The 24,544-nt window shown below is 43.2% G+C and overlaps 1 protein-coding gene across 4 annotated transcripts in view; it reads right to left on the bottom strand.

The window, feature by feature from the left end:
• Fut8 (fucosyltransferase 8) overlaps window positions 1–763 on the bottom strand; it is a 261,713-nt gene extending 260,950 nt beyond the window's left edge. For 3 of the 4 annotated variants that reach the window (XM_004649268.2, XM_045155050.1, XM_045155054.1), the window contains exon 1: window positions 507–763. The gene's annotated coding sequence lies outside the window, so the exon portion shown is untranslated. The remainder of the gene's footprint in view (window positions 1–506) is intronic. The other variant, XM_045155052.1, reaches the window with a different exon arrangement.
• Between the last annotated feature and the right edge of the window lie 23,781 nt (window positions 764–24,544).

The following is a 24,544-nucleotide window of genomic DNA, read 5'->3' as shown; positions in this document are numbered from 1 at the left end:
CTGTCCACCGTCCGTGACCGCGGGAGCCCGGCAGCTGGCGACTTAAGGGGCAAGGCTAGGTGAGGAGGGTCGAGGGGGGGGGACACCTCCCACCACCGCCCCCATCCCTGCTCCTGCCCGGGGCTCCTTCGCTCCCGGCCGGCCGCTGCCCGGAGCAAGGATGCGCGGCCGCGGACCGCGCCGGCGCCGCTGCACGTCCCGTTTGGGCCGGCGGGTGCCCCTCACCCCCTCGGCGGCGCCGCGCGAAGGCACCGGCCGGAGCGTCCCGGGGGGCTCCGTTCCCGTTCCCCAGAGCCGCCGGAGAAGCTGCAGCAGTTGCAACCACAGGCCCGGGAACGCCGGGGGTGGTGGGGGGGTGCGCTGGAAAGAGAAGCGATAACCGCGCACCACCCTCACCCCGAGAGCCCGCGCTCGCCGGGTTCGAGCCGCCACCCCTCCTCCTCCTCCTCCCCAGCTCTCCCCGCCGAGGCGCGCGGGGCTGCCCCGGCTCCCCTACGCCCCCTTACCCGAAGGCGGGAGCGAGGCGGTCTGCGCCGTCCCCGGTGGCCACGGCCACAGCCCTGGGCTGCAGCTGCCCCGGCGCGCCGGAGGGCTGAGAGTCGGGGCCGGGGCGGGAGGAGGAGTGGCTGCGTGGAGGATGCTACTCCCGACTGAAGGCAGAGGAAGGAACGGAAACAGGAACCACGGCCGCCCCGCTTAACGGAGCCTTCGGCGCCACTGACCGAGCGGGAGCGCGAGGCGGCGCGAGCCGGGCAGCGGCTGACAGCGCGAGGCCGAGCGCGAGCCGGGTCCCGGGCGCGCGACCCCGAGCCGCGCCGGCCCCATTCCGCGAGCCCGGGGACGGGGAGGTGGGGCTGGGGGCGGGGTGTGGGGGGGAGGGGTTGGTTCGCGGGGTGTGGGAGGTGTGGTGGTGGGGGGGGGGAGGTAGGGAACCTGGAAGCCGAGGGAACGCGGACCCCTCGGGTCGGCCGGAGACCACGCGCGCACGCGCGCCGGAGTGGCTCCGACCGCGAGCGCCGGCGGGGAGGGAAAGCCTGGGCGAGCGGGCGAGCGGGCGGGCGGGCGTGCGTGCGCGCGCGGGCGGGCGGGGGCGCGCGCCCCTCGGCGTTCCAGGCAGGCTCGCGGGGAGAGGACGCGCATGCGCCGGCCGCTGCCTCCTACGGCGACCCCGGCGAGTGTCGAGGCTCCTCCCCGCACCCCCCCAACACACACTCACACACACACACACACACACACACACACACACATACATACACATCCTCGGCGCGGGTGCACGGCGTCGCTGCAGCATCCACAGCCACGCCGAGCCCCGGGCCACAGCGGGACGACGGAGTTCGTGCCGGGCAGCGGCTCGCACACGGGCGCACGCCGCCCTCTACCGCCGAAAAGGCCAGACGCTGGGCTGGGGTGGAGTGCGTTGGGGGGGGGGGGTTTGGTTGGCGAGTGGCGTGCGGTTCCCCGCTCCCCGGGGGGAGAAGACACCTCTGGAGGTTCAAGGCACGACTGCCCTCGCCGGCTCCGTCCGGAGGCGCACAGGCGCTGGAGGCTCGAAGCGGGCTCCTGGCTACTTTGGGGGGAGCGGGTGAGGGTGGGGACCGCCGCTGCTGCTGCTGCTGACCCCCTGTAGCCTGCAACACGGTCACACAATGGCATGGCTTCTCCCCAGCGGTTCCATCAGCCCGATTTTGCCCTCGGCTCTGTTTCTACCTTCATTTAAAGGACGATTCCCACCCCCGCACGCCATCTCACATACACACACACACGGTCGGGAGTTCGAAGCCCGGCCTCTCCCGACCCGCTGCTGCGACTGACCCGCTAAGGCGGAAGTTTATTGAGTCCGGGGAAGAGAAGTCGGGGTTGGGAGGACGAAGCTTTTTCCCTAAGATACTTCCTACCCGCTCGGACTCGGGGGATTCCTGGAGCCCGCGAAGCCTAGCAAGTGGGCTGGAGAGCTACATCGGTCCAGCCTGGCCGCGAGCAGAGACCCAGGACCAAAACACGCCGCCCCGGCACACAAAGTAGTCTCCTGGCCGCGAGGGGTGCCGCCTGGGCCAATCAGAGCCGAGAGTCGCGTGAGTGGAGTGTGAATTGACCAATCAGATGGCGAGAAGATGAGCTTCCCGTACCGAACTCTTCCCTGTAGCCTAGGGACCTAGATCCCAAGCCTGGGGGTGCAGCTCCCTGGAAAAAAAAAAGAGGAAATTTGCCCTGAGGACAAGAGCTACTCCTCTTGACGTAGGTATTTTTAAGTACACCACTGTACATAGCTAGCCCATAGAAAACAGGCAGCCTTCCAGATACTATTAAAAGAATCAGACACATACAAAGAAAGTAAGCAGGCAGTGGCCTGCCAGGAATGCAATTTGCCTAATACCATTCATAAATTTACAGTATTTATTGAGAGTCGTATCTAGACAAGAAACTATATTACAGAGGTACAAATAAGACACTCCTTTCAAGAAAGATAAGCCGCTGTCCTCATTAGCTCAGCCTCCAAGACATTGCTGGTCCTCTGGTTTATTGTCAGCTTTTTAAGTACTTCACAGTAATTTGTACGATTGTTGCATCTATGTAAGAAGAGGAAATTGAAAGGAAGTTATAAAGACTTATGCAAGATCACACACAAAAAAAATAAAATACTCTTCAAAGCCAGAAATATGTTCTAACCCAGAGTGGATATTATTTTTCAACAAGCCAATTCAATAACTTTATTAAATGTGTGAATGCTATCTCCCATGCGGCTTACGGACTAAGCTTCCAAACAAAATTCTGCTGTATGACTTACATATTTGGGTTTGTTGGAAATGAGTGCATTTTAGATTTAGACCATAGTCAGATATTAAAGACTAAAGTTCTAACAGTTATAATCTAGATTATTTTACCGTGTGTGTATGTACAGATATGTTTGTACATTCAGTGCTGTGCTACTGAGCGACACTCCCAGAAATTACTATTACAGTCCGGCAGTAGTAATTCATAAAGCTATGATAAGTGGTTAGTTCTCCATGGCAGCACCTCATTGTTTACCTAGTTTTTTGTACTTACTGTTTCCAGAGGAAAAATTACTACTATAAATTGTAAAGAATAGCACTTAACTATTGAATGAAGATCTGTGACTTTCAGCAGTGGCATCTCAGAGGAACAGATAAGACAGTTTATTTCCTATATTTAAAAAAATAAGTTGCTAGGCATGGTGGTGCTCGCCTTTAATCCCAGCACTCAGGAGGCTAAGGTAGGAGAATCTCTGTGAGTTTAAGGTCAGCCTAAGACTAGTGAATTTCAGGTCAGCCTGAGCTAGAGCAAGATCCTATTTCAAAAAAAAAAAAAATTAAAACAGCAATTTTTAAACATGTTGATAAGCATGTGACTCTGACTCTAATACTTTACAGAGAACCATTTCTGTTTTATTAACAATTATTGTAGCTTATGTTGTTGAATACTTCAATCTCCACATTCAAAGCTTTGTATTTGCTTCAAAACATCCAGTCTTTTTAATATGGTCTTAAATTTTCCTCCAAAATACTAGGAATTAAAAAAACTTACCTATTCTACCTCCTTTCTATCAAAAGCCAACATGACAAAAAGCTCCTAGGAATGTTCTGTCAAGGATTTAGTACATTTTTATGGGATAGCAGAACATATGTTAGAATACCAAACCGGTGACTCTGGAATGTATCAAAAGCTAGTTCTTCAGCCGCCCTGATCTCAGCTCCACTTGCTTCCCAGCCTGTGGCAGAATACGTCTACCAAAGACCTTCCTGGGACATGCCTGCGGTTTAGCTACTTCCCTAGATCTGGAAGTATCAGCTAAGCCACTGACATGTAAGAACAGATCTTTACACGTTAAGTTCCAGGCCAATAATGACTTTCCTTAAAATTCATTTATGGCAAGGGCACTTACCTTGCCACTTTCAATGTAAACAAGTCCCATATTTTCAAAGCTACAATCCTATAAAGCAGGTGTGGTAGCACAAGCCTTTCATCTCAGAAAGGGGAAAAGGAGCATGAGGCAGGAGAATTGCTGCAAGTTTCAGTCCAGCCTGGACTGCATAGTGAGTTCAATGCTAGGCCTGTGTACCTGGTGAAACCCTGCTTCAGTAGTAATCGGCTAGGGAGATGGATTACTCAGCGGGTAAGGTAAAGTGCTGTCATACTAGCATGAGGACTTGAGTGTGTATCCCCAGTACCCATGGGAAATGCAAAGCATAGTGGTACAGGACTGTAATCCCAGCCCTGGGGAGGTAGAAGTGGGGAATCCCAGAAGCATGCTGGCTAGTCTAGCCAAATTGGTGACTTCTGAGTTCAGTGAGAGAACCCTGGCTCCAAACGCAAAGTGGGGAATAATCCTCAACCTAACATTCTCCGGGCCCTACATGTAACCCGTAACACTACAAACGAACTATATTTATATTAATACATTTCTTGTACTGCCCCTGAAGAGAGTAAGTCCTGAAACTCGCTTTTTCTCATGGCAGGTTAGGATTCTGAGAGAGAAAGCATCCGTAAAAGGCTCTAAGCATCACCACCACCAGAAAGCATCCCTGTGCGGCAGGCTCCGTTCTGCACACCCTTCAGCCTTACACTGTGCAGCTGCACACTGTATTGTCTTTCCTCACTTCAGCTGCTTCCCTGTGACTTTCATTATCCTCCATTTATAAAATTTGCTTACATAAGGAAAGGTGCTCTACCTCTTCCTCCAACACTCACTAAACAAGACTTTAGGCCTAGCTTTGCTTATCCTCAAAATTATCGACAAGTTCTGCAAAAGAAAAGATTGTACACAACATTCTTTATGGCCTGTTGTCCTGCTGCTGGGATAAACTTCCAAACCAGGCACAGTTTATGAGAGGAATGGGATGTATTGAAGCATACAGATCCAGGGGGAAGTTCCATAATGGTGGGAGAAGCTGGGCCCCTTTGATAAGCCCACCCAGAAAGAAATACCACCAGCAGCACAGTAAGCAAGCACCCTCTGGAACCCCCAGCAGAGCTCAAACACTCTGCATACCTTAGGCAGGAACTCCAGATCCTCCCCCAGTAACACTGTAGGACTGGACCCTAGGATCTTCCCACAGTGGCCCCTCTTCCAGCCAGGCAGCTGGAAACTAAAGAAGCTTTAGTAAAACATAATCTATTGGGGGACATCCATTCAAACTACCACACCTGCTATACTAGGAACTAACAAGTCCTAGTCAATTCATTATTTTCTTCTATGGGTTAGCCTTGGAGGATTTTTAGTAATCAACCAGTCTGTGCCTCACTTGGATACAAGGCAAGAAGTCAATACTTAGATAATGGCAAATATCAAAATGAAAGTGAATACATCAATGGCCATTTTGTTGAGAGATTAGCTAGATCAAAGTTAATGAACTTGAATGCTATCACATTTCCTAAGTTGTGAACACTCATGTAGAAACTAGTTTGAAATTTACTACCATTTTATTATGACTATAATAAAAATAACACTCAAAGTGTAATATTGCAGAGACAAGGCCCCATGTGAAACTCTTTACCTCCATTTACTTCCCAAATCAAACCTCTGAGGTGTATCCTATGACTATAGTGGGCAAATCAATGGGGTCCCAAGAGTATTTGAGGCTCTTAAGAGATTCAGCAACAGCTGCTTAGCAAAGTAATTTAGAAATGTTTCTATCTTCACCAATATATGCCAACTGAATGTCAACTCTGAAAACATTCTTAAGTAACTTAATCTTTTTATATAATTGTCATCATAACTACATTTCACATATAGTATTCTGTTATTCAGGAAATCATACAAAGACTACTAGTGTTATTACCATGGACAACAAGATGTGACCTTGAAATAATGATCTTTTCCAATTGGGCCTCTGTTTTCTCATCAGTAAAAGAAAGTTGTGATATTAAATTGTAGTTATTCCCCAGCATTAAAACTATAAATTTAGCTAACTTGATGTGTCACTGACAATAACTACAAAAGTGAAACATGAGAAATGGTTTGAATTTTCAAATCCAGTAAGTGTTTTAAGTAACTTTTGAGCCAATACTTTAAATAGTAATGCTATGCCCACTCATTAAAAAGCCAGAGCTACAGGGTCCATTGCAGAAGAGGTGATTGAAAGAATATAAGAGCCGAAGGAATGGTTGGACTGATTACAATGCAACCATCCAGACGGAAACTGGCTTTGAAATCAGTGACCTCGCAATACCTAGCATTAGCTTCACAAGATCCTCAGAACAGGAGGAAAAGACGATGACATCAACATAAAAGATAGACTAATGGAGAGAGGGAGGAGATATGATGGAGTGTGGATTTGTGCAGGGGAAAGTGGAGGAGGGGAGAGAATTATCATGGTCCATTGTCTATAAGTATGGAAGCTGTCAATAAAAAAATAAATAAATAATTTTTTAAAGCCAGAGCTAAATATTTAGCACCAAAAGAATAAATGAAGTCATTGATTTAAAGACTAATGGAACTTAACTCACCAGCCTTTTTATCCCTATGCCTTGCCTCCATGGTTGATTTCTGTTTTCTTTTTTGAGTGAAAGCAGCATGTACTGCATAATACTACTGATTTCTTATTGACCATCCACTCCCATTCCTCCCTTATTAACAAAGTTTTTGTTTTTGTCTTTATTTATTTGTTTTTTAGGTAAGACATTCTAAGTAGCTACAGAAGGGCAACTCAGTGAACCTGAGTCAATCAGTAAGTAGATGCCCAGAACAGTAGAGGCTTATAGGTCTGACCTTCTCCTTCAAAGCCTTAAAAGGGTTATACTTTCCCATACCGTCCTCCTTTTCAGTTGGGCTGGCAACCATGTGACTAATGAAAGACACTGACTAGTCTCCAGTGGGCTGTGAGAAGTGGTATATGTCCCATTTATTGGCCTGTGTAAGTCCTTACATCATTTATTTTTACTTAGCCTCAAGATAAACAGTGGTTGTATGTTGCTTGCAAGTACTGATTCCAGGGGCCTGCTAGGCAAGCACTCTACTATGGAATTACACCTTGTGGTAGTTTGAATGGATGTCCCCAATAGATTCTGAAGTTTTTATTCAAGGTTGTAACTTGAAATTTCCAGCCTCCTGGCTGGAGGAGGTGTTACTATGGGTGGGTCTGGAATTCCAGCAGTATTGAGTTCTGCCTGGAGACCCTGGAGCATGCTTGCTAGTGGTGGGTGATGGTTGCTTTTCTTCCTGTGAGGGTCTGTGTAAAGGGGGCCAGCTTCTTCCACCATTGTAGAACCTCCCCTGGATCTGTACGCTTCAATAAATCCTTTTCCTCCCATAAACTGTGCCTGGTTTTGGAAGTTCATCCCAGCAATGTGAAGCTAAGACAACCCCCTTACCTTTTTATTTTATTTTTATTTTGAAACAAGGTCTTGCTATGTGTCCCCATGCTGGCTTTGCCAAGTAGCTGGGAGGCATGCATCACCATACCAAGTGAGACCAGTACTGTTAAGATGGTAAAACCTCTCAGCCTGTCCCAAGCATGGATACAATGGAACACATCCACCCTATCATGTAATTTAAGTGATACATCTTTGATGTTTAAGCCACTGAGAAAGAATTGGCCATATATATATCCTAACTGTAGTATGATCTAGAATTTTTTATGTGAGATTGATTCATACTAGAATCAGTGTAGTCCCAGAATATTCTAATTAATACTTAAAACCATTATAGAGGCCTGGTGTAAACTCGTTCCATCAGAACAAAGGAAAGGATTTTCAGCCCATGCTTTAAATAGAAGATTCTTTTTCCCTCTGGATATGAAGAAATCAGCCTCTAAACCAGATTGCCATAGGCAGCAAGATTACAACCACAAGGGAAACTAGCCTTAGAATGAAGATGGTAGAAAAATGGAAAGATCCTGAAAAATGATTGTGCTAATGATTCTACTACTGCCCTTGAAGACTATTCTTCTTGGATTTTTAATGCTGCAAAATAATACTTGTTTCTCCATAATTCAGTAGGTAAAAATTTCAGTCTCTATATATAATTTCATCACAGTATTTTCTTTTTGAGGCAAGCCCAAAAGACTACCTTTCTTTTAATGTGAGCGAGAGAGAGAAGGAGAGGGAGAGAAAATTGGTGTGCCAGGGCCTCGCCACTACAATCGAACTCCAGATGTGAGGGCCCCCTTGTGTTCATGTGCGACCTCACGTGCCTGCGTCACTGTGCGTGTGGCTTATGTGGGACCTAGAGAGTCAAACATGAGTCCTTAGGCTTTGCAGGCGAGCGTCATAACTGCTATGCCATCTCTCCAGCCCCCTCATCACAGTTGTTAACACTGAGAAGAAGTTAAACTAATAGGATGCATTACAAAATATTAAATGCAATAGCTTGGGGCTGGGGAAATGGCTCAATGGATAAAGCACTTGGCACACAAGCATGAGTGCCTAGTTCAGATCCCCATTCCTCATGTAAAAGCTAGGAGCTGTGACAGTCTTCTGTAATCCCAACATGCTGATAAGGTGGAAACAGGAGAATTCCTGGAAGCTCACAGACCAACTGTCCTCGCAAATGCAGTGGTGAACGATGAGTGTGAGAGACTCTGCCTTAAATGAGGTGCAAGGTGACACCAGAAAGTTGTCATCTGTTCTCCACACATGTGCCATGGAACACACATGCCTCCATTCACACACATGAACATACATCATACACCTATGCCAAAAAAATCAATAATACTAATATCTTATAGTACTGTTTTCTGAAATATCTCAAATGACAAAGAGCAAAAAGTAATTTGACTCAACCCAGCCTGTTTAGATGAAAAGATTAAAACTCAGCAACATTACAAAGCTTATCAAGTTCATACCACTTTGTTATGCCCAAAGTGAGGGAAAAAGCAACAAATCATGCTTCATTTTTAAAAATGACTGGTGCAGCCGGGCGGTGGTGGTGCATGCCTTTAGTCCCAGCACTTGGGAGGCAGAGGTAGAAGGATCGCTGTGAGTCAAGGCCACCCTAAGACTCCATAATGAATTCTAGGTCAACCTGGGCTAGAGTGAGACCCTACTTTGAAAAAAAAAAAAAAAGACTGGGGTATATAGTTAAGTGTTACAGTGCTTACCTGGCATGTGCAAGGTAGTATATTACTCTGATAGTTTAAAACCTTGAAGTTAAAACAAGTACAGTTACATATGTGACACTGGGTAGATTACTTAGCCTTCAGGCTCTGGTTCATCTGTAAAAGGGGATAATCCTAGTCCTAGAGCTATAGAAGTAAATGACTCAGTATATTAAAAACCTCTAGTGTCGGGGCTGGAGAGATGGCTTAGTGGTTGGTTGCTTGCAAAGCTAAGGAATTCTTGTTCAACTCTCCAGGACCCACGTAAACCAAATACACAAGGGGCACACGCATCTGGAGTTTGCAGTGGCTGGAGGCCCTGGCGTGTTCCCCACCTTTCTCTCTCTCAAATAAATTAATTAAATTAAATTAAATTAAAATGTCTAAAAAAAAACCTCTAGTGTCATGCCTAGCACATATTAAACATTGACTATCATTACAGCCCTTTTAAATGTTTATTCATATCTAACTCATTTGTATGCATTAGGATAGATCCTGTTCTCCTTTATTAACTCACACTACCAAACTGTTGTCTTTGCATCATAGATGTGGATAAGGACTGGGGAAGGATGGAATTGGAACAAGGTCATAATGAAATATTCCAGCCAAAAGTTAATAACTGATCACTCTCAATATGCTACAAATGCTTATTCCAGAAAGAATAAACCTTGCTAAAGTCACCAAAGTTCTAGTGTTCAGATTTAAATCTTATAAACTCACCAGCAAGAAGGTGGAGGGGGTGAATATGAACTAAGATTAATGACATGGGCTGGAGAAATGGCTTAGTGGCTAAGGCACTTGCTTGCAAAGCCAAAGGACTCAGGTTTGATTCCCCAGGACCCACGTAAGCCAGATGCACAAGGAGGCACATGTATCTGGAGTTCATTTGCAGTGGCTGAAGGCCCTGGCACACCCATTCTCTTTCTCTCTCTCTTTATCTCTCTCTCAAATAAACAAAGAAAAATAAAAAATATTTAAAAAGAATAATGACATACACATGAAAATGCCATAATGAGACACATTACTTTATGTAATAAAAATTAATTTTTAAAAGACATATAAAGGAGCCAGGTGTGGTGGTGCATACCTTTAATCCCAGCACTCGAGAGGCAGAGGTAGAAGGATCTCCATGAGTTCGAGTACACTTGAGACTACACAGTGAATTCCAGGTCAGCCTGGGCTAGAGCAAGACCCTGCCTTGAAAAAAACAAAACAAAAAATACATAAAAGAGGTAGGGAGATGGCCCACCAGTTAAAGGCACTTGCATGCAAAGTTTCAATTCTCCAGCATTGATGTAAAGGCATTTATTTGTAGTGGAAGGAGACCCTAACTTGTGCACAGGCACACACACACACACACACACACACACACACAGAAATTTTAAAATGCAAAAAGTGGAAATAAATAAATCTCCATCATGAAAAAAAAGAAAATAGATCTTAGGCTGGAGAGATGGCTTAGCAGTTAAGGTGCTTTCCTGTGAAACCCAAGGACTCAGGATTGATTTCCCAGGACCCACATAAACCAGATGCACAAGGAGGTACACATATCTAGAGTTGGTTTGCAGTGGCTGGAGGCCCTAGCGTGCCCATTCTATCTGCCTCTCCCTTTCTCCCCCGCTCCAATAAATAAATAAATAAAGTATTTTTTTTTTAAGATTTTATGAGTTCACTGAAATGGAAATGAAATACTATGGAAAAAGACTAACCAGACTGGCAGAAATCAGAAAGGCCAGAAGTTCCTCTTAAAGGCAGAGTCCCTCCCTGCCTATTTTGATCAGTACTGCGTAGCATATTTATTGAATGAGTTCATTTTCATTGCAATATAATGTCTAGCAGGAACAAGAAATGTAACCTCTGGTAGTCAGGCTCTTGTATAGTTTCTATGGAAACCAACCCATATAAAGTCATGGTTCAGATTTCAATTACATTTGAATCTTGGCTTCTTCATTTAATATCTTCAAGACTTTGGGAAACTTTTTAAACTTTTCTGTGTCTCATATTTCCATGTCTATAAAATGGGAATAATATTATCTACCTCATAGAGTTGTTGTGAGTATAAAATGAGTTACTACATGCAAGGCATTTGAGCACAGAGCCTGATTCAGAGGAAGGCCACAATAACTGTTGGCCACGTATAGTTCTACAAAACTTAAGCTGCAGCAAGCAGTCCTTTGTGGACACTGTTGTTATCTGATCTAAATTTTAAAGTCAAGATAACATAGAATTGAAAAGAACAATAAATGATTGACAAGATTTCCTGGACCAACGGCTCAATGTCACTTCACTTCTGCAGTAATGCTACAACACAATTGTTGATATTTAAAACGAGGAGTAAAGGTTCCAAAAACAACTCCCTGTAAATTGTGCTGGCATGATTTACAAGTAGACTTGTAAACCTACATAGAGAGAGGTCAAGTGGGACTAACTTGTAGTTATTTCAAGGCCAATCATTTAATTTAAAGTACACCCCTCAGAGGGGGATGTAGCTCTGTGGCAGACTGCGTGCTTAGCATGTACAAGGCCCTAGGTTCAATCCCCCCCCAGCACCAAAACAATAATCATAACAATAAAATATACTTCATCATATACTTTTGTTCCTCGTACTCACCTGTTAAATAGCTGAGATGATCACACAATTTGCTGGACTTTTACTTTAAAGTGAGAGAGCTCTTGAAAACACAATTAACTGAAATACCATTGCCTTAGGTCTAAATTCCCCTTGGTACCAGAAGCAATAGGAGCCGGCCCTTCCTTATGTCCTCTCCCTTATGTTCCCATGTCATTCTGTTTGTCTTCTCTATGTCAACTCAGTTCTGTTCTTTTTGTTTTGTGTTATTTTGTCTTGCATGTCACCCAAGGTGGCCAGGAACTCATGCCTCAGCCTCCTGAGTGCTATGTTTACACACTTGTGCCATCACACCTGGCACACTTATAGTCTTTATTCTACCTTTTGGTAGCTTCTTGCTCATGATTTTGGATTCTTCATAAATTTTTCTTCCTCACAGCAACAGAAACAATGTAAACTTGAAAATTCTCATCGTTGTTCGGTTCAAGTTCTCCAGAGGAGAACGTCTGGCTGGACTTGCATATCTCTACTGAGCCACATTATAGTCTTCTGACATTGACTTCTGTCCAGACTACTTCAAGGCACAGCCCTTCCAGCAGTGGCTATGGGCATAGGCATGATAAACTCTTCCAGGCAAGTCTAATCCACTGCCACAGGCAATGCAGCTCAGCAGGAAATCATAACCTTACTTAGACTAGAGATATGTTTAGTGATTTCTTTTTGTGATTCGATTCCACTATCCTCAGTCGTGAACTTTGTTGATGACAACATCATGTTACGATGTTAAAAGGTTAGAAATGTCTGCTTCATTTACAAAAGAAAGCGACATATCCTTACAAAGACTCTCCAGCATCTAAAATAGTGCTTGCTGGGCTGGGGAAATGGCTCAGTGGTTAAAGGCACTTGCGTGTAAAGCCTGCTGACCCATGATTCCCCAGAACCCACATAAAGCCAGATGTGCAAACTGGCACCTTCATGTGGACTTTGTTCTTAGGAGTCTCTCCCTCCTTGCAAATAAATAAATACAAAATATATAAAATAGTGCTTGGTATATGGGAGATACTTATAGACGGGCTGTTGCATGAATACATGAACAAATGAAGAAAGTGAACTTTATTACAAAAGAAAAGATTTAAATAAATAAATCTTTGCATGCTAGCTTCTGCAAATGGTTTCCAAGGAAATTTTAATCGCCGTTAAATGGCTATTTTTAAAATATCATAGAAAACCTTATATATACTTACATCCACAATCTTAAATAATAGAAGAAATCCAATTAACTTTGTCTTTCCTTTTATAGGAATATTCTTCATTTTTAAAATAAGAGCCTAATAAAATAATCTGTGCAGTCCTTTTACTTTTAATATTTCATGTGCCTCTAAGGAAAAAAATGTGCTTGATTAGCTTTCTTCTACAAATTTACAGTAAATGCATTTGCCTGCTCCTGTCAGGTAGCTACAGTTATATTGACCTTTTTTTTTTTTTCATCAAAAGAAGGCTGATCTAACAACTAAATACAATATTTATAACCTAGATTTTCCTGGAAAGGCTAAGAACGCTGAAGGATGGCTCTAAGACATTTACTTAAAGTCTCCATGTTATGATTCCTCATGACCTTATATGCAAAGTCTCCCTCATGGGCTGCAGAGATGGCTTAGTGGTTAAGGCACATGCCTGTGATGCCTAAGGACCCACATTCGATTCTCCAAAGGACCAAGGTTTGATTCCCCAGGACCCACATAAGCCAGCTGCACAAGGTGGCACACACTTCTGGAGTACGTTTGCAATGGCTAGAGGCCCAGGCATGCCCATTCTCTCTCTCCCTCTCTCTCTCTCTCTCTCTCTCTCACACACACACTCATTCTCGCTCTCTCTCCTGCTCTCTGTCTCTAATACATAAATAAAAATAAATCTTGAAAGTCTCCCTTGTCATATGTTAAGCCACATTTGTTAATATGTCAAAATTCTGATCAGCCAATGGTCCTTTGGATTGTGTGAATTCATATATTATTTTGGGTGTATTTATTTATATATTTATTTAAGTGAGAGAGGCATATATAGAGAGAATGGACACACCAGAACCTTTAGCTACTGAAAATGTATTCCAGATACATGTGCCACCTTGTGTATCTGGCTTACGTGGGTCCTGGGGAATCAAACCTTGGTCCTTTGTCTTTGCAGGCAAGCACCTTTATCACTAAGTCATCTCTCCACCCCATGATATTTTTTTTTCTTTTTCTGCATCATTGCCAACATTTATTGTCATTTGTTTTCTTTTTTTTACAGTTTTTTAAAAATTTTTATTAACATTTTCCATGATTATAAAAAAATATCCCATGGTAATACCCTCCTTCCCCCCCCCATTTTATTTTTAATATTCAAAGAATGTCTTTGTTACGAGGGTGCTTGTAATGGTTCATATTGTCAGCTTGACAGGGTAAAGAATCACCTAGAAGGAGACAAATCTATGGGCATGTCTCCAAGGAAGTTTCTAGGTTAGGTTAACTTGAGGTTGGGAGAACCACCCTACATGTGAGCAACACCATTTCATGATTTGGGGTCCTGGACTAAATAAAAAGGAAAAGATTGCTGAGCACCAGCAATCATCTTTTTCTGCTTCCTGACTGGATACAATGTGACTAGCTGCTTCATGCTCCTGCTGCCGTAACTTCTCCTCAAAGAGGAGCTGTACCCTCAAACTGTGAGCCCAAATCAAGCCTTCCTCAGGGCTTTTGTCAGGTATTCAGTCACTGCCACAAGCAAGGAAAGTAACAATACAGAGCTTCATGTAGTGATGGAGAGGCCAGTAAAGCCCTGGTAAACAATGTTGTACCCCAAACACTATGATTTTGTATTAGGGAGGGTTTTGGCTTTCCTTTACTATCTCCCAACCATCAACACTGTGCTCAACTTAAGACCTAGGACACATTTTATATTTGTCAAATGTCACACGAAGATGAAGTAGGACGATTTTTACAGGTAGAAGCTAACTTGATCATCTGCATATTTTTTTAATGGTTCTGGACTTGAGTTAGTCATGCTTTAACAGAGTCCCATGGACAATTTAATAGGAGGAGGCCTTTCCTATATTTATGCCCCACAATTTTCCAAATTGCCAGACACAGATGCTCATTAAATTTCTACAGAGTTCTGTACAAGAGAAAGGATATTATGCTTTTCTTACAGTCAAAATGCAAATTGAACAGCATACCAGATTTCCCCTAATATCCTTACATTCTTCTCCAACTGCTAGAATCATCTTCTCGTGCTTTCTGGCCATAATGCAGTGCAAGTAGAATGCTTCTGAATTTTCCAGCCTCCTTGGTAGTCAAGTTGAGACCAGGCTATGGCCAACGGGAGGTTGGCAAAAGTGATGTGAGTTACTTACAAGTCATAAATTCCCACCCACCCCCATGAAAATATCCAACTCTCTCTTCACTTGCCTCATGTTAAAGGTTATGTATTCTAGATGGTCTTGCTATAACATAAAGGTGGCTTGGATCTCTTAAGTGTCCACTAGAAGAAGAGCCAGTCAATGCTCATTGATCTGTGACATGACTAAGAAATAAATAGGGCATTAAATCACTAGTATTAATTAACCAATTACTATATGGGCCAAAGGAGCTAAAATGCAACCCCTTTGGTATAGTCAACCAAACCACATGGTTCTAGGCTGCATTCCCACAGGTTGTACATTTTCCATTTCAAACAGATATCACATAGACTAGCAATAGCCCTGGCTGTAGCCACCTCTCCTTTGATCACCCTGTCTTGACGCAGTTTCTCCAGTGTGGTCCCTCTGTAAAGGTCTGCTGGATTAGTATTCATAATGCACAGCCCTAGCCATGCTATTTCTGATTAAAAACCTGCAGAAGGGCCCCATCCCCTCATTGACTCAAGGAAGTACAAAGTCCGTAACATGGTTTCCAAGATCCTCCACCATTCATTTCACACAAAGTCCTTACACAGTACAATCACCACCTTGGTCCTCTCACACCCGTGCTCTCCATCATACATGGACCTCGTATGTGCACTCCACCTTCACTTACTCCAAGAATAGGCATAGCTCAGGATTTCCTCAAGCCTTCAGCCTTCTGTTATCATTATTTCCTTTTATATCCCAATTAAGAGGCTAACTTTCCATTTTGTGTGAGAGGATCTCCCACTTAGCATAAAGAAGGTGTTGTCTTACAGTTGTTCCTACGTTAGTTCACTTGACACCGGTCTCCTCCGTTCTGAGTCTACATTAAAGTGAGAACTCAGAGGTATTCTGTAGAATACCTCTCATTGTATCCTAGTTGCGTGGACATTCCAATAGCAGCTCATAATAAAGAAACCAAAAGATGAGAGAAAGACAACAGTACATCTACCGTAAGTACCCTACTCTGTGTAGCAGTTAGCATTGCCAGATAAAATATAAATACCCAATTAATGTGACTTTCAGATAAACAGTGCGTCTTTTTTTATAGTCTTTCTCAAATATTTTACAGAATATACCTGAGCTTAAACATTATTTGTTGTTCTTTGAAACTCAAATATAACTAGTTGTCTGTCCTGCATTTTTATTTGCTAAGTCAGAAAACTCTAGTAGTGGACATCCCTTCCTTACATTTTTAATTTGTGGCTCAGACTAGGCAGAGAACCCATACATAGTCTGATAAAAAAAAAAATGCCATTTTTAGGGCTGGAGAGATGGCTTAGCGGTTAAGCGCTTGCCTGTGAAGCCTAAGGACCCCGGTTCGAGGCTCGGTTCCCCAGGACCCACGTTAGCCAGATGCACAAGGGGGCGCACTTCATTTGCAGAGGCTGGAAGCCCTGACGCGCCCATTTCCATTCGCTATCTGTCTTTCTCTCTGTGTCTGTTGCTGTCAAATAAAATAAAATAAATTTTTTTTAAATGCCATTTTTAAATATTTTATTTATTCATCTATTTATTTGAGAGAGGGGGAAAGAGAGAAAGTGAATATGGACATGCCAGGACATACTGCTACTGCATATTGCCAGATGCACAAACCACTTTGTGCATCTGGCTTTATGTGGGTACTGGGGAATCGAACCTGGGTCTACAGGCTTTGCATGGAAGTACTTTCAACCACTGAGCCATCTCTCCAGCCCAAACACGGCCATTTTAAATCATACTCCCCACTTGCCAACAATGTCTACTGTGTTCAAGTGTTACAGTGGTTTCACAGTAAACTGCTCATATGACAAACCTCTTGAAGTCAGGAATATTATTCGTCCTATTCTCTCATTGGTTGGCGGGATCTTTGAGGCATCTTTTGCACTGACTACCCAGTTGCTACACTGACATTTGAGGAATGCAAAACCAGCCACAGCACCAGAAATTTTAAACCGGATAAAAGCATCAGAGAGAAATGCCTTGGGCATGCATAATAGCAAATCCAAGTACTTTTTCTGATTTGCATCATGAGCCAGAGATTTTGTAATTTTGGCCTCACACATATGTTTCCAGATACCTCTCTCTGTCTTCCAAGGAATGCTTGGCTGGGTTTTACCTGAGATATGTCAGATATTCATAGGAACATAGGTTATGCCATTTTCTTGAGATAACTTGATGAAGAAATAGCTTTCTCCCTAAACAAGCAAAGAAAAGAAGTGTCCCTGCTTGATGATTATTCACTTCCATACATATTTACCTGTCAACTGCAGCATTTAAATATGTAAACTAACCACAAATTAGCATCTTGCAACTCAGACAGCCCACTCTTTAGCTCTTTAGCTCTTGTACCCTGTGCTTTCTAGGTTGCTCCTCTGAAAGCCAGAAAGATGATAAAGGTTAAGTAAATACTATAAGCAGTGGAGGTTTTCATTTGGTTGTTTGGTTTTTGTGTTGTTAAAGGGTTTTTTTGGGGGGGAGGGGGTAGAGGTGCACATACACCTGCTAAGCAAGACTTCTGGCACTGAGCTTTACCTCCAGACCAAGAAGATACCAAGGGGCATGGTGGCACATGCCTATCATCTCAGCACTTGGGAGGTAGAAACAGGAGGATGAGGGAGTTCGAGGCCAGCCTGGAATAGACCTACTCCACGTTTTACACATGAGGAAAGCCAGAAGTAAGGCTAAGAAGTTTAATGACGAGGCAGGGGTCACGCTCTACCTTACTTTTCTAACACGAAATTGATCCAACATGCCTCCACATCTGCCATTTGAGAAGCAAAACTTCAGTTTCCCCGTGTGTCCGTGAGGGGCTAGTAGGGACCACATCCACTAAACCAAACAAAGACACAACAGTTTTCAGTGTCAGGAACATGTTACAATGGACAGTGGTCTCTCAAAGAAGAAAAGCTAAAGAGGTGAGCCCTCAATTCCCCCAGCTTCCTACCTAGAGAGATCCTGTGCTACCATATAGGCAAGGGGAGCCAGAGAAACCTGGAATTTTTCTCACTTGAAGACATGAAGTTGAGACTTCAGGGACACTGAGGCAGTTTGAATTGGAGAAAGCTGCACACAGAGAGTTCTGGAGATTTTTAAGGCCTGCAGCTGCATATTAGTCAGCACATATGTGACAGGAAACTACCTGAGACCTGGAAAAGAGATACTTGAAAAGAACAACTACTGCTGGTAAGATAGCAGTGGGAAAAGGTTACATTCTTAACAGTCTGAATGGAAAAACCCAGTGATGCATTGGGCCTCAAGTTGTACACTCAGAAAAGCTATTGCCTCAGGGGATCGAATTAACCCTAGATTAAACCTGTTCAGCTTCCATCAAAGTTTACATGCAAGCCTTGAAGGGATGCCAGTAACTTAAATTGTGTTCTTCCCAGAGCTTGATTCAAAAGTATTTAAAGGTGCCAGACATCATGGTGCACACCTTTAGTCCCAGCACTTGGGAGGCTGAAGTAGAAGAATCACCATGAGTTCAAGGTCAGCCTGGGGTTACAGAGTGAGTTCCAGATCAGCCTAGGTGAGCTTGAGACCATGCCTCAAAAAAAAAAAAAAAAAAAAAAACAATATATATATATATATATATATATATATATATATATATATATATATATATATGCAAAAAAATCCAAGTAAACAAAAACCCATGTACAATAATATCTGAAATTAAAAATGTGCCAGGCATAAAGAAACAGGAAAATACCTAATGAGGTGGGAAATAAATCAAAATAAACAGGCACAGATAAGCCACAGGCAATAAAATTAATAGACAAAGACATTAAAATAGTAACTATGTGTAAGAAAGGAATGGAAGCATGAGCATTGTAGAAAGAGAAAAAAAATATGCATGTTTTAACCATGTTGAAATTGAGATGTAAAGTACAAGGAACTGAGGAATGAGAGGCTGGGGAGATGGCTTAGTCAGTAATGAGGGCCTGAGTTCAGATCCCCAGGCACCACGTTAAAATTAAAAATTCCTGGTGCAGTAACACGTAATTCCAGTGCTAGAGAGGCAGAGACAGGACAATGTATCCCTGAGGCTTGCTGGCCAGCTACTCTGGCTGAATTGATTTGCTCTGGGTAAAAGGAAAGACTTTGAGCTGGGTGTGGTGGTGCACGACTTTAATCCCAGCACTTGGGAAGCTGAGGTAGGAGGATCACGGTGAGTTTGAGGCCACTCTGAGACTATATAGTGAATTCCAGGTCAGCCTGGACTAGAGTGAAACCCTTCCTCAAAAAAAAAAAAAAAAGAAAGAAAGAAAGAAAGAAAGAAAAGGAGAGACCCTGTCTCAAAAAAGAAGGTGGAGGACTGGAAAGATGGCTTAGCAGTTAAGCACTTGCCTGTGAAGCCTAAGGACCCTGGTTCAAGGCTCGATTCCCCAGGACCCACGTTAGCCAGATGCATAAGGTGGCACACGCGTCTGGAGTTCGTTTGCAGTGGCTAGAAGCCCTGGCGCACCCACTCTCCTCTCTATCTCTCTGCCTCTTTCTCTCTCTGTCTGTTGCTCTCAAATAAATAAATAAAAATAAACAAAAAAAATTTAAGAAAAAAAGAATGTGGAGAGTAATTGAGGACACATTTGACCTCTGCCTCTGGCCTCCACATACATGCACACCTGAACATACATGTGCATGCATACACCACACACATGCATAAACACACATACAAATAAAAAGCATGTTTGAAATGAAAACTCACACTGCTATGGGAAATATAATTTTCTCATTATTTATATGAGTACCTACATAAAAAATGTAAAAAAATGTTTTTCATTGGGTTTAAAAATAGTCCTTTTCATATAAAAATTTCAAAACCACACAAAATTTGTGCATCCAAACCAGCAATATAGACTAGTGTTTGCATAGTAAAATCATGTTAGCTGCATTTGCTCTTGGTATTTATAAAGAATAGCAGCAGCACAAACTATTCTGTATGCAAAATACATTAAGTCAAGCATAACTTCTATTCAAAGAAGAGCTTAAAGTCCAATGAAGAATGAAAACTTGGATTCTGTGACTTCATTTTTAAGCTGAGTACATGCATAAATTAAAGAAAAACTGTTTTCATATGCACCATTCAGATTATAGAATAAAGCTAGCAATTTTTAGACCATTACTAGGATCAGTGATAGCTGTGTTCCCAACAATTTGTTGGTGAGCTGTTACGTTAAAAGTTTAACCCATGCTGGAGAGGTGGCTCAGAAGTTAAAGGCATTTGCTTACAAAGCCTGATAACCCTGGTTCAATACCCACATAAAACCAGATGTACAAAGTGGCACATGAGTCTGCAGTTTGTTTGTAGTGGCAAGAGGACTTGGTGTGCCCATACTCACATGCCTTCTATCTCTCTCTCTCTCTCTCTCAAATAAATAAATAAATAAACATATACTTTAAAAAAAAGTCTAACCTGCCAGGCATGGTGGTGCATGCCTTTAATCCCAGCACTCAGGAGACAGAGGTGGGAGGTTTGCTGTGAGTTCAAGGCCACCCTGAGACCACATAATGAATTCCACATCAGTCTGGGCTCGAGTAAAACCCTACCTTGGAAAAAAAAAAAAAATCTAACTTAAGAAATGCATGCAAAGAGAATGGAGTGGGGGGGGGGGAGACAAAGAAGAAAGAGAAACAGCAACTCCCCCACCAAAAAAACTCTTATGAAAAGTAGGTTTATTATTTTTTTTAATGAGAAGACTATGGCTTATAAGAATATATGAATCTTAAGCCAAGCGTGGTGGTGCACGCCTTTAATCCCACCAACTCAGGAGGCAGAGGTAGGAGGATTGCCGTGAGTTCAAGGCCACTCTGAGAGTAGAGTTAATTCCAGGTCAGCCAAAGCTAGAATGAGACCCTACCTTGAAAAAACAAACAAACAAACAAAAAAAGAATATATGAATCTCCTTGACAGAGGCTAAAAAGGTGGTAACATGAGAATGCAGTTAAATTCAAGCAACAGTTATTGAGTGCCTCTTACCTGCAAGGCACTGCCCGGAATGAAGTGTTATCTCTTTCCTTCAGAAGCACAAAATATGATGCAAGAGATGGATGCAGATACATAAATAATTGCATCGTAAGTCACACTCATAGCTCAATAATGAAGACGTAACAACAGTTAAGGGAGTATAGGGGAATGGAATCATAACTGGACCTTGAGGTAGGAGAACAGGAGAAAGTTTCACATAAAAGGTGACATTTGAACTGTGTCCTAAAAGAGAAAAAGGATTTTGCCATACATAAAAGAGGGCTATGTGGTCATTCTCCATTTCATTTCTTCTTCCCTAACATCACCACTTTGACACGCTCTCTGCCTTTCTCTGTCCTTGGGAGACAATATATTGCCTTATCTGACCATCCTTGGTGGTTAGAGCTGGGCCAAAACAACCTGTCTGGGTGACTAGTGCTGCAATATGTGACTACTGTGTGTTCATCTCTAAAGTGGACAGCTTTAACTTCATCTCCAAGGCTCAGGGGACATTGCAGAAGAGGAGCACAGAAAGAATGTAACAGCTAGTGGATAGAGAGGTGGGCTGCGGAGCCCTGTCTTCTGAACACAGAATTGCCACGTGAATGAATTCGCAGCGGACTTGGTTTCTCACACAAAACCTACACAAGACGGGGCCCATCAACATCCCATCAAGGATATCGGAGGGGCTCCCAAGGCTCTAACTCTCCAAGAGGAAACTGGCATTTCGTGGTCGCTGGGGGAAGGGTATCATGGTCTTCAGCAGTATAAGCCCTGGTAAGCGGCCCACACTCTACCCCTCCATCAAGCAACTCTAACTCAGTGGGGCAGAACAGAAGAGACTTGAAAGTAAGAAAGGGAGTGGTTGAAAAAGAGGGGTTTATTGGGAGTGGCGGAGATAAGAGAGGGCAATGGGAGTGAAGATAGGAAATTACACATACATGTATAACATCGTCAAAACTCAAATTAAATGAAAAAAAATACACTATCTGGAGATCAGAGGGCAGCAAGAGTAAGAAGTTGGAGTATTCTCACTGACTGCTTTCTGCATAAGCAATTGTGGTTCTGATATGACTGTAACTTCTCTGAAAAACTGCCAAGGGCACCTTTTCCCAGGGCTCCAGCTCTTACTGAGCTAAGAAAACTGTTTTGTTCCCTTGGCCCTCTGGGCCTAAGAAAGGAAATGTTTTTCACCTTGCTGTCTCTGGGTAGATCCAGGCTTGTGGTTTCCCTTTATCTTTACCATGTCTCTGTGAGTAGGCCTTTCACTGAATAACAACAACAAAAAAAAGACAACAAAATTGAAGACAGACTAGTTGGAAAGAAGTAGAGCTCAGTAGAAGGGGACAGGGAGGGAGGGAACAAAATAAGGTAACAGGAAGGGGTTATGATCAAAATACATTATGTACAAATATAAAAATTATCAAGAAGGTTTTTAAAAATAAATAACATATAAAGGGCCTAGAGTATAGTTCAGTGATAGAGTAATTGCCTGCCAAGCACAAGGCCCTGGGTTCAATCCCAAGTATAAATAAATAAATAGTATTCTACAGTTGTGGTCCTCAGTCCTAGTGGCATTTGAGAATCATCTGAGCTGTGATTAAAGAAAAAAATAGATGTCAGAACCCAAGCTGAGATTAATTAAATCCGATTTCTGGGTAAAGCCCAGACTTTAATCTAATCAGATTTAATGGGATTTAATCTGGGTCTGTATTTTTAAAGAGCTTCCCTAGGTATACTTAGATGCACCCAGACTGGAAAACAGGAATCTAAAACAAAACAGAAACAACTATGAATGGACTTTGAGGACATCAGCATTTAAGGCAAACACAGGCGGAGGGCGGTGCAGATGAGCAAGTGGCAGACAAAGGCAATAGCGAGAATTGCACCATGGGAGTGGACATGCCTATCACATACCCAGGCAGTAGGAAAGGAATGCAAGGGGGCCCCTGGATTCGGTCTATTTAGACTTCTGGCTGAGAGGCAGGGTGCAATGGGCAAGGAGTACATTCTAGACAAGGAAGCAGAAGTGGAGAGGGAAGACTACTCTTTTGAGAAATTTGGTATAAAGTAAGAGAAAACAGTAAGTTCTGGAGAAAAAAAAAAAAAGAAAAAGTTTTATGTGACTTGAAGCTCAAGGTTATAGGGATGCACTGAAGAAGGAAAGCTAAAGGTACAAGTAGGAAAAGGTCATCGGCACACGGGTGAGTGACATCGAGATGATCAGACGAGCAAAGCCCAAGGAAAACGCATCAGAGGCAGGCTTTAAGTGGAGGAAAGCTGAAGGGGTTCAGGCCATTATCATCCTATAGAGACGGACGTCATGAACAACTGCTCAGAGCAGAAAGGTAGAGGGGAATATGAGAAAAGCAGCAAGAAACATTCATCGAGAACTTTCTGTGTCCCAGGTACCACGTCCAAGGTCTCCCAAGTTACCACATACAGAGATCACACGTACATTCCAAGGACAAATGTCACATGGGATAAGAATACAAGACTAGGCCCATGCTGCCCAACTTCAGCCATCTAGTCACCTTGCTCCTCTGGTACCATTACTAATTAATGGCCCTTTAAAGCTTGGCCTGCAATTTGTTTTAAGTTCAATGCTCATTTCTTGCTGAATAGGAAAAGATTTCAGCTACGATAATATTTCCTTAGTTTAGTTTAAAGGGAAGAGCTGCAGAAGATCATTTAAGAAAGAGAAAAAGCCTATTATGGAGAATGTTCCATTAGTGAGGGCAAAGGGAGATGGGGCTTCAAAAAGATAGTGGTTAATGGTCCAAGTTAATGGCAATCAATAAATATTTAGGAAGTAGATTTAGCCTGCATATTTTTAAACTCCCCTTTTAAATGTGAAAAATGTAACTTTAGATTGCAAATCTATAACTGTGCCACCTCTTTCTACCGATGCCTGGATAATTACGTGGGCTCAACGGTGTCCGCTGAGAACTATGCTCTCCTTTACTGTCTGTGACGTGGGATGCAGGCAAGCGGGCCACGAAGCCAGAGGCCTTCCAATTTTTCAGATGGTAAATGGCAGCCTTTGAATGGAAATCATGTGACATTGGCTGTCCTTTTCTCTAGGAAACACTTTCCAAAGTTGGGATCGGTACATTTAGAAGCAGCTGCCATTGGGTTTCCTTTGCTGATATGCAAGTAAATAAAGTGTGGGAGTGGGAAGTACTGGGAAAGGTAGGAGACCTGCTTCCATGAGCCTTGGGGAACCACAGAGGAAATAGTCCCCAAGCTGACTAGAAGACAATGGGAGTTGAAATGGGGATGACATTTTAGAAGACTGAAGAAGGAGTTGGATAAAATCGGGATGGTACCTCTACCTGGCTCTCTACAGCTTCAATATTGAGCCACTCTAAATTGTTCCCAAAGCCATTACAGGACCCCTGGATACAGGGTGCTGAACCTTGCCTGTGAATCAGTACATTATCCTATCTCTGTCCCATTTATTATTTATGCCTGGCTGACTGCTGGGATTTGAATCTCCAAAATTCAAGTTGACACTTCAGCCTCACTGTGGTAGTAACAAGAGGTGGGACCTTTGG

The sequence above is a fragment of the Jaculus jaculus genome, chromosome 7, assembly GCF_020740685.1.
Source record: "Jaculus jaculus isolate mJacJac1 chromosome 7, mJacJac1.mat.Y.cur, whole genome shotgun sequence".
Taxonomy (NCBI): Eukaryota; Metazoa; Chordata; class Mammalia; order Rodentia; family Dipodidae; genus Jaculus; species Jaculus jaculus.
This window is presented reverse-complemented; position numbering and strand designations above follow the sequence as displayed.